Source organism: Oncorhynchus masou, chromosome 18 (assembly GCF_036934945.1).
Source record: "Oncorhynchus masou masou isolate Uvic2021 chromosome 18, UVic_Omas_1.1, whole genome shotgun sequence".
NCBI classification, from domain to species: domain Eukaryota; kingdom Metazoa; phylum Chordata; class Actinopteri; order Salmoniformes; family Salmonidae; genus Oncorhynchus; species Oncorhynchus masou.
Genome location: NC_088229.1, coordinates 7,848,154 through 7,856,310, shown reverse-complemented (window position 1 = coordinate 7,856,310; position 8,157 = coordinate 7,848,154). Strand labels below are relative to the sequence as shown.

Genomic DNA, 8,157 nt, shown 5'->3' with positions numbered 1-8,157 from the left:
TTGGTGGATGGCCCATAACTCTGACAACTAACGTTATTATCACAACAGAACTAGACTACTAGAAGGTTCAAGCTAACATTATTATCACAGCAGAACTACCCTACTAGTAGGTCTAGCTAACATTAGCGAAATTTTATTAAATAAAAATAAAAATTACACTTACTTGACCTTAATATTCTAGAAATTGACTCCTTCAAATAATTGACTCTGGAAAGTTTGCCACCAGCGCACTGCAGTAGGGAAGTAAAGCGGAAGTCGAATCCACCACTCCCGTTGTTTGGCTGTGCCCATTGAAAATGAGGTGGATACCATGGCATTGTTGAATACTCTTTTCTGATTGGCTTGAAAGGCATTCTAGAGTGTGCATTATTTCCCTAAAAAAAACACAGTCAAACAACACTGTAGAATTCAATGGCTATATAGTTCATTCTTACAGTCTGTTTGAGCTGCTTTTGAATGCAAATGTTAAATTTAAAACACTATTGGCATTCGATTTTCATAATAGCAAGCAAGGACTGATGGTTTGGTTTAGCTAAACGAGCAAGTATGTTTGGTTACCAAGGCAACTACTGTAACTATCTATTAAACATGCGAGCAACTTCAGTGGATGTTGAACCCATTTGTAGTGATAAATGTGTTAAAGTATATCCGTGGTATAAAAGGGATAATAAACTTGGGGCTCTATGTGGGGCAGCGGGTAGCCTAGTGGTTAGAGTGTAGAGGCGGCAGGGTCGCCTAGTGGTTAGAGTGTAGAGGCGGCAGGGTCGCCTAGTGGTTAGAGTGTAGAGGCGGCAAGGTCACCTAGTGGTTAGAGTGTAGAGGCGGCAGGGTAGCCTAGTGGTTAGAGTGTAGAGGCGGCAGGGTAGCCTAGTGGTTAGAGTGTAGAGGCGGCAGGGTAGCCTAGTGGTTAAAGTGTAGAGGCGGCAGGGTAGCCTAGTGGTTAAAGTGTAGAGGCGGCAGCATAGCCTAGTGGTTAGAGTGTAGAGGCGGCAGGGTCGCATAGTGGTTAGAGTGTAGAGGCGGCAGGGTCGCCTAGTGGTTAGAGTGTAGAGGCGGCAGGGTAGCCTAGTGGTTAGAGTGTAGAGGCGGCAGGGTAGCCTAGTGGTTAGAGTGTAGAGGCGGCAGGGTCGCCTAGTGGTTAGAGTGTAGAGGCGGCAGGGTAGCCTAGTGGTTAGAGTGTAGAGGCGGCAAGGTCGCCTAGTGGTTAGAGTGTAGAGGCGGCAGGGTAGCCTAGTGGTTAGAGTGTAGAGGTGGCAGGGTCGCCTAGTGGTTAGAGTGTAGAGGCGGCAGGGTCGCCTAGTGGTTAGAGTGTAGAGGCGGCAGGGTAGCCTAGTGGTTAAAGTGTAGAGGCGGCAGCATAGCCTAGTGGTTAGAGTGTAGAGGCGGCAGGGTCGCATAGTGGTTAGAGTGTAGAGGCGGCAGGGTCGCCTAGTGGTTAGAGTGTAGAGGCGGCAGGGTAGCCTAGTGGTTAGAGTGTAGAGGCGGCAGGGTAGCCTAGTGGTTAGAGTGTAGAGGCGGCAGGGTCGCCTAGTGGTTAGAGTGTAGAGGCGGCAGGGTAGCCTAGTGGTTAGAGTGTAGAGGCGGCAAGGTCGCCTAGTGGTTAGAGTGTAGAGGCGGCAGGGTAGCCTAGTGGTTAGAGTGTAGAGGCGGCAGGGTCGCCTAGTGGTTAGAGTGTAGAGGCGGCAGGGTCGCCTAGTGGTTAGAGTGTAGAGGCGGCAGGGTAGCCTAGTGGTTAAAGTGTAGAGGCGGCAGGGTAGCCTAGTGGTTAAAGTGTAGAGGCGGCAGCATAGCCTAGTGGTTAGAGTGTAGAGGCGGCAGGGTCGCCTAGTGGTTAGAGCGTAGAGGCGGCAGGGTCGCCTAGTGGTTAGAGTGTTGGACTAGCAACCGGAAGGTTGCAAGTTCAAACTCCCGAGCTGACAGGGTGACAAATCTGTCGTTCTGCCCCTGAACAGGCACCCACTGTTCCTAGGCCGTCATTGAAAATAAGAATTTGTTCTGAACTGACTTGCCTAGTTAAATAAAGGTAAAAAATAAATGCGTTCTCTGGAAAATAATGCAACTCGGTGCAACACACCTTCCATGTTGTCGTTGATTATTTTCCATAGAACTTACAGCCCCTCGTCGACTATCCCTTCCATGTAGTTTTAACAATCAGTTTAAGAAGTCAACCAGACCATACAATATAATTACACGCCTACAACGTTATATTACAGGTGTGTAAACAGAATGAAGGTGTGTAAACCTTTAAAAAAAATGTATCATTGGTTTAAGACCAGGGAAAAATACAATTAAGTGAGATGTACAGATGAGGGACCAGATCCCCCACACTGGGTTACATGGCAGTCTGACAGGACAGTCTGGCAGGTGAGGGACCAAATCCCCCACACTGGGTTACTGGGCAGGACATAGTATGGAAGACAGGTGAGGGACCAATGAACCATAATTACTTTGTTTTGAGACAATATACGTTTAGTTGAATTCTATAAATGTTATATTTGGAAAATGTAGGAATCAATGAGTTGAAAAGTGTACACTTTAAATGATCCCATTTATTTATCAATCCATTTATTAAAAATATGTAAGGGATTGGGGTACATTTCCTTATGCATGTCATGAGTAAGTAATATTCTAGGAAAGTAATCTGATATTTTAAATGGTATCATATTATACCTAACCCTGAATATGCATAAATATTAAATGTAGCTCTCCAACAGCATTGAAACATTGTTTCAAATCTGTGTATATTTTATATTGTAAGAACTTCTATGCCTAGTTAAATAACGGCTAAATAAAAACAAAAAACTTCTAAAGCCAAGTCCTGTAACAACAGGAATTACGATCAACATATTTCACGTAGTCTAAAATAGAAAGTGACAAAAATAAAGACCAAGCAGGTCACTTTGTATTCCTGTATGCTTTCTGAACCACAACAAGACCAGTCTGATCCAGCATGGCGTAACGTTACACTGCACAACAGTAATCAAGACAAACCCCGCCCCTTTCCATCAATCCCGTCCAATCCTCGCACGACTGGAAACGCTGTCATAATATTACAAAAATGGTCAACTTTTCTAATCAACCCACAGTCTCCTTTAGTACCTACAGCGCTCTTTCTTTGACATGATTGTATTTTTCAGCCAGCGAGAGAGTGCACAAAGATCTCAGGGCTGCCATGTCGGCTCGATTGTAAATACGAGCATACAGAGAGAGAGAGAGAGAGAGAGAGAGAGAGTAGGGTACTGCAAAATGGAGTCCGCACAAGCCTTGCTTCTGTTCTTATATCTCCTATGACAACAAAAATAAGGGAGGAAAAAGTTAGCTTGCTCATATGGGTTACAAAGGGTAGTGCTTCTCCGTTATGTACCGTTACTTGTACCGAATTGTTACAACATAGCACGTTCGGCTCGCGATTTACCTTCACGCAAGGTAACATTGGCAGGGATATGCACCGTGCACGGAGAGTAACCGCCAAATTAAACTATGATTCAGATATGCATATTATTACGATAGCTGTGACAAATGACATTCGGTGTATAGTGAAATTCATTCTGAGTAGTAGCAGCGAGAAGCTACTAACGTTACTCAAGACCGTCTCAGAAAACTACTCACGGAATTAAACAGTAACATGTGAATATATTTATCAACCTACCTCCGCGGGGCGAACAAGTCGTCCATGTCTGACACCGATCTCTAAGGGTCGGGACGTTGACAGTTTTGTCTAGAACTGTAGTAGTGGTCGTTTGTGAAATCAACTCACTGTTCCTTTCCACCTATTGCTAGGTGCTCAAAATGGAGGACCAAGCAGAGCGCTTGGTTCGAGTCTCCGAGAATGTTTCCACTGAGCTTGTGCTGTGACCTCAGCCTCGCTCCCGTTTCTAACACACACACACACACACACACAGCGGAGCATGTGTTAAGACCTCACACACAAGCGTGCAGACACAGGATACGGAATCAAGAACCCCTCTGGAGTGTATGTCTGGTCTATAATAAACAAGGCCATTGGAATGTAACTACAAGCTGCAGACAACAGACACAACGCTCAGCATACCAAACAAGCAACGCTGGGGAGGAGAGGGAGGGGCAGGGTAGACTGGGGCCCTGGCTCGGAACTAGGGGGTTCCAGACTAACAACAGCAGCGGTAGGAAATAGAGGCAACACAGCAACTGATGTGGATTGTCTAGCTACCAGCAACTCAGTTGCTACATTGTATCGCCTGATTCCCAACACAAAAAGGAGCACACAGGCTATAAAGTGCAAACTACACTACAGTGTGGATACATTGTAGCTAAAGTGTGGGTACATACTGTATATTGTTACATAGATAGTGTGGATACATTGTAGCTAAAGTGTGGTTACATACTGTATATTGTTACATAGATACAGTGTGGATACATACTTGTATTGTTACTAAAGTGTGGGTACATACTGTATATTGTTACATAGATACAGTGTGGATACATTGTAGCTAAAGTGTGGGTACATACTGTATATTGTTACATAGATAGTGTGGATACATTGTAGCTAAAGTGTGGGTACATACTGTACATACTGTATATTGTTACATAGATACAGTGTGGATACATTGTAGCTAAAGTGTGGGTACATACTGTATATTGTTACATAGATAGTGTGGATACATTGTAGCTAAAGTGTGGGTACATACTGTATATTGTTACATAGATAGTGTGGATACATTGTAGCTAAAGTGTGGGTACATACTGTATATTGTTACATAGATACAGTGTGGATACATTGTAGCTAAAGTGTGGGTACATACTGTATATTGTTACATAGATACAGTGTGGATACATTGTAGCTAAAGTGTGGGTACATACTGTATATTGTTACATAGATACAGTGTGGATACATTGTAGCTAAAGTGTGGGTACATACTGTATATTGTTACATAGATACAGTGTGGATACATTGTAGCTAAAGTGTGGGTACATACTGTATATTGTTACATAGATAGTGTGGATACATTGTAGCTAAAGTGTGGGTACATACTGTATATTGTTACATAGATACAGTGTGGATACATTGTAGCTAAAGTGTGGGTACATACTGTATATTGTTACATAGATACAGTGTGGATACATTGTAGCTAAAGTGTGGGTACATACTGTATATTGTTACATAGATAGTGTGGATACATTGTAGCTAAAGTGTGGGTACATACTGTATATTGTTACATAGATACAGTGTGGATACATTGTAGCTAAAGTGTGGGTACATACTGTATATTGTTACATAGATACAGATAGTGTGGATACATTGTAGCTAAAGTGTGGGTACATACTGTATATTGTTACATAGATACAGTGTGGATACATTGTAGCTAAAGTGTGGGTACATACTGTATATTGTTACATAGATACAGTGTGGATACATTGTAGCTAAAGTGTGGGTACATACTGTATATTGTTACATAGATAGTGTGGATACATTGTAGCTAAAGTGTGGGTACATACTGTATATTGTTACATAGATACAGTGTGGATACATTGTAGCTAAAGTGTGGGTACATACTGTATATTGTTACATAGATAGTGTGGATACATTGTAGCTAAAGTGTGGGTACATACTGTATATTGTTACATAGATACAGTGTGGATACATTGCAGCTAAAGTGTGGGTACATACTGTATATTGTTACATAGATAGTGTGGATACATTGTAGCTAAAGTATGGGTACATACTGTATATTGTTACTTTATATATTTATTATTTAACTCGGCAAGTCAGTTAAGAACAAATTCTTATCTACAATGATACGTGTGGATACATTGTAGCTAAAGTGTGGGTACATACTGGGCAACGTGTGCACGCGCGTGTGTGGTTACAGTGCATGACACACACCTTATGGGCTAAAGCAAATGTCAGTATGTCAGTAATCTGTAGGCTATGTAAAGATTTCAATCCTGACACCAATACCTGAGCCTTTTAGGGATTAAGTCTAGTGGTTAGAGCCAGGTAGCCTAGTGGTTAGAGCCAGGTAGCCTAGTGGTTAGAGCCAGGTTGAGCCTAGTGGTTAGAGAAGGTAGCCTAGTGGTTAGAGAAGGTAGCCTAGTGGTTAGAGAAGGTAGCCTAGTGGTTAGATGAGGCAGGTAGCCTAGTGGTTAGAGAAGGTAGTCTTGTGGTTAGAAGCAGGTAGCCTAGTGGTTAGAGAAGGTAGCCTAGTGGTTAGAGAAGGTAGCCTAGTGGTTAGAGAAGGTAGCCTAGTGGTTAGAGAAGGTAGCCTAGTGGTTAGAGAAGGTAGCCTAGTGGTTAGATGAGGCAGGTAGCCTAGTGGTTAGAGCAGGTAGTCCAGTGGTTAGAGAAGGTAGCCCAGTGGTTAGAGAAGGTAGCCTAGTGGTTAGAGAAGGTAGCCTAGTGGTTAGAGAAGGTAGCCTAGTGGTTAGATGAAGGTAGCCTAGTGGTTAGAGAAGGTAGCCTTGTGGTTAGATGAGGCAGGTAGCCTAGTGGTTAGAGCAGGTAGTCCAGTGGTTAGAGCATTGGGCCAGTAACCAAAAGGCTGCTGGATAGAATCCCCAAGTTGACAAGGTCAAAATCTGTTCTGCCCCTGAACAAGGCAGTTAATCCACTGTTAACCCCGGCAGGCCGTCATTGTAAATAAGAATTTGTTAACTGACTTGTCTAGTTACATAAAAAGGTTAAATATTAGATTTTTTCAATCAATTAAGCAAATTAAGCAACATGAACAATTCATAACTCCTTTTGAGATGTAGGCCAAAGCATTTCCAGGAAGAGTTACATTTTAAATGTTAAATTTGATCACAGATTGTGTTATTTATAACATGAAAAGGGGCATATTGTATTTAGAATATTTTAATATATCCAGAATATTACAATGCTATTACCATAACATTTATCACACAGCTATTGGTCCCTGCAGTTAACTATATGGAAATGTCTTCAAAAAGTTAGGTTCATTTAACGTACATCATTATCATGTTAAATGGGAATATAGTAACATTCACCATTTTATAAAAGGGTATCTTCTAATGTATGAATACTATACTAAATCTACCTCTGATCATGCTAATGGCTGTTTTTATTTATCTGACATTAATATAATGTGTGCATGTACTGACATGCAGGCCGTGTGTGACGATTTAAATGTACGTATTTCAATCCTTGACTACTAATAATGTCCTGTGCTATGTTATGTTTCATGTGGACCCCAGGAAGGAGTAGCTGATGTTTCTGCAGCAGCCAATGGGGGATCCTAATAAAATACCAGCCATAAATAACACATTGTGTTTACAGACTAAAGACTATTTTGCCTTCAGCATCATACAGCGTGTTTAGCTGTAATCAGTGCCTGTGCACACACCAAGTGTTTAAGCTTCTATAGCAGGGTTCTCAAATTGCGGCACGCGGTCTGAACATGACCCAAGGGGTGGTTTTATTTTGCCCCCAAACACACCGCAAGTTTTTCAGAGCAAAAATAAATAAATATATTTCTTGAGAATTTTCATTGTTGGATATAAAACACTGTGAAAACACCAGGAAATCAGTTCTTAGTGATTTTAATTTGGTTAAAACTGTTTCCCAACTATTCCCAGTCATAATAAAATGTGGTCGTATACAAATGTAAACAAGGTTTGAAATGTTGATGTTTTACTAAAATATTATCTGTTTGGGCTTCTAGTAGTGAATTTGTAATTATGTTCTGGGCCCCCTGACCATCAGCTGAAGAAGAAAATCTTTCAGAGTCAGAATCGAGTTGATGATCCCTGACCTATGACCTTATGTGGTGATTTTAAGCATTTTTTTCCTTCATAAATTGAACCCTTATTTTAACAGATACGTTGACAGTGGGGGCTGTCAGTTAAACAGTTCACTTTTTTTGGTAATTTTAACAGTTTTCCCCTCTGCACTCCTCCCAGAAGGTGCTAGGAAAATTACTGCTTGAGAAATAGTTTTTTTCTCAAAAAAGGTACATAACTTTTACCCAGAAATGAGTTGATATTGATATAAAAACAGCTACAGGGGCCTTAAACTCTTAGCAGACACTTTAATACAAAGCAACTTGCAGCATGTGAGCTGAACTCACAACTTTGGCATTACTAGTCACATTCATACCAACTCAGTCTTACCTGGTCTCTGGGTTGGATCAGAACCAATAGTCAGAGACAGTCTTAACTGGT

At 41.7% G+C, this 8,157-nt stretch overlaps 1 long non-coding RNA gene across 1 annotated transcript; it reads right to left on the bottom strand.

The window, feature by feature from the left end:
* Positions 1 to 2,529: 2,529 nt before the first annotated feature.
* Positions 2,530 to 4,046, bottom strand: LOC135503899 (uncharacterized). The gene is made up of 2 exons (XR_010450016.1): positions 3,650 to 4,046; positions 2,530 to 3,285 (listed from the first exon to the last, which is right to left on the bottom strand). It is a non-coding gene; the product is annotated as an uncharacterized LOC135503899 (long non-coding RNA).
* Positions 4,047 to 8,157: the final 4,111 nt, after the last annotated feature.